Below are 2764 nucleotides of genomic sequence, written 5' to 3' on the forward strand. Positions count from 1 at the left end.
CTATGGTAGTGGATATACATGTCTTATTCCTGACTTTAATTGGCACTGCTTCTGCAGTCTCATTTCTAAATATGATCTTTGCAGTAGGTTTTTACCCTTTAGTTTGGTAAAAGGTATAATTTTTAAATGAATTTATGTTGAATTTTATAAAAAAAATTTTCTAGACCTATAAGATCATTATAGTTTTTTCTTCAACCTGTTTATATGCAATACCACTTTGATGACAACCTTTTACCCTTAAGTTTACTAAAACTTTACATTTTTAAATGATTGTAGAAAATTGATCAAATGCTCCTTCTGCATCTATTAAGAATGTTATATATTTTTCTTTAATCTGTTAATATGGTGTATTCCTTTTGTGTGTATGTGTGTGTGAAACTCTGTTTTAATAAGATTGAACCCTTTTCAGTATTCCTAAGCTGTAAACATTGGGAAACTGAAGTATCAAAGGAAACACATCAAGGGTCATCTGTAACAGAGAAAAATCTTAAAACTTCTTATTGTCTTTATACAATCAATGCATAATATTTAAGTAAAGCTGAATTCCTTATTAGGCATTTTTGCATATGCTGCCTTCTCCCTATCTTTATGTGCCTTTGTCTTTTCTTTGGCTTTCAACAGTTCTGCCTGGATAGCTTTATTTTCCAGTGCTATCTCCTGAGCTTTCTTAAGATCAGTCAATGCTTGGGGCACCTGGGTGGCTCAGTCGATTAAGCATCCAACTTCAGCTCAGGTAAAATCTCATGGTCCATGAGTTCAAGCCCCACATCAGGCACTGTGCTGATAGCTCAGAGCCTGGAGCCTGCTTCAGATGGGTTCTGTATCTCCCTCTCTCTCTGCCCCTACCTTGCTCGTGGTCTGTCTCTCTCCCTCTCTCAAAAATAAATAAATATTAAAAACAAAAAGGTCAGCCAATGCTTGATCTATTCTTTTAATCCTTGCCATCCCTGAGCTCTATAGTACCATGATTTGGTATTTGATGGGTCTATTTCAAGAGCCTCCAAACAACTGCCAATTGCTCCCTGCCAACTTGACATCTTCAGTTTACAAGCACCAATATTCAGCTCGCAGCTTAAAGCTGTCGGTGCAGCTTCAACCTATCTGCTTTCTCAATAAGTCTTTGAACCTTCCACATATCTTAAAACTTTCATATATTTTTTAATGGCCATCTCCCAGTTCTGGGATTTGAAGAAAAGTATTTCCAATATTTTTAAGTCTTCTGTTATTAGTAACATTTTATCTATATCTTTTAAATCTATATCTGCATCCTCAGGGAAACCTGGATGACTGTCATCAGAACCATCTTTTGGAGATATGCTCCAATCATCCCCTTCCTTCAATTCTTTGCATTCTGCAATAACACACAATTTGGCAGGTTTTACACCTTTCACTTCTACATTTTCCAGTATCCTTGCCACACCCATTCCTTTAATTACTTGGCCAAGTATCACATGTTTCCCATCCAAATGAGGAGAGGGAAACTGTTGTGATAAAGAACTGAGAACCATTTGTATTTGCAACCTGCATTTGCCATGCTCGATAAATCTTCCTGATCATGCTTATAATATTTTTATTATAAATTTTTCACCGTAAATACTTTCTCTTAATTTCACCTCAAATTTTTCACCGTAAATACTTTCTCGACCTGTCACATTTTGATTTGAGAAGTCTCCACCCTGAATCATAAATTTCTTAATAATCTGATGGAAAGGGCATCCTTCAAAATGGAGAGGTTTCCCAGTGGTGGGTCCAATACCTTTGTCTCCTGTACACATGCACAAAATTTTTCTGCAGTCTTGGGTACAATATCTGCAAGCAATTCTAAGACAATTCAACCAACTTGTTCCCCTCCAACATCCACCTCAGAAAAGACTTGGGAGTTACTAGGGTTGGAGGGCTGAGTTTGGGGGGATGGGTGCGGCATTTTGAATTGCAGATGTACTTGAGTGGGAACTCAGAGAACCTCTTGGACACCTGGCAGCGCAACCCGAAAGCCTGTCTGTTAATATGGTATATTCCTTAAGAGATTTTATGATGTTGAAATTCCTTACCTTTTCAGGACAAACCCTACTTGATTATGATTATTTTTATATAAATGACCAAATTCAAATTGCTAAGATTTGACTTAACATCTTAGCACTTTAGCATCATAGGATAATTGGTTTATGATTTTTGTCTTGAATGGAATAATCTCTATTTTATTTCCAGCCTACTCTGTCATCATTCCAAATAATTTTTATTATACCTTTTCTCTTTTTACTCTTGATAAATCTTCATAGTGGTTTATTTTATTATCTCTTCCAAAGAACCATTTTGGATTTTGTTGATCTTCTCAACTGTACCATCTTTTTCTATTAACTGTATCTTTTTTTTCTATTTCATTACTTTTTGTTCTTATCTGAATTTTCCCTCTATTTTCTTTAGCTTTTTCCCCTATTGGTTTTTTCCTACATACTTATGTTGAACACAATTCATTTACTGCTAGTCTTTATTTTTATTGTAGCTTTTTGTTACAGAAATTTTTAAATATAAACAAAAGCAGAAAAACTACTATAATGAAACTCCATACACTCACCAGCCAGTTTCAACAATTTCCAACTCATTGCCAACCATGTGTTGGCCAATCACCCATCCCAGATTGCTTTGAAGCAAATTCTGATGCCATATATTTTCATGTGTAAATAGTGCAGCAGGTTTTTCTAAAACATAAGGACTTATTATATACAACCTAAAGAAATATCACTAACATACCTTAAAAATATAC

At 35.1% G+C, this 2764-nt stretch overlaps 1 pseudogene; it reads right to left on the reverse strand.

Annotated features, from left to right (window-relative positions):
• Positions 1-265: 265 nt before the first annotated feature.
• LOC106967776 (peptidyl-prolyl cis-trans isomerase D-like) lies at positions 266-2414 on the reverse strand (annotated as a pseudogene).
• Between the last annotated feature and the right edge of the window lie 350 nt (positions 2415-2764).

This window comes from Acinonyx jubatus, chromosome A3 (assembly GCF_027475565.1).
Source record: "Acinonyx jubatus isolate Ajub_Pintada_27869175 chromosome A3, VMU_Ajub_asm_v1.0, whole genome shotgun sequence".
NCBI classification, from domain to species: Eukaryota; Metazoa; Chordata; class Mammalia; order Carnivora; family Felidae; genus Acinonyx; species Acinonyx jubatus.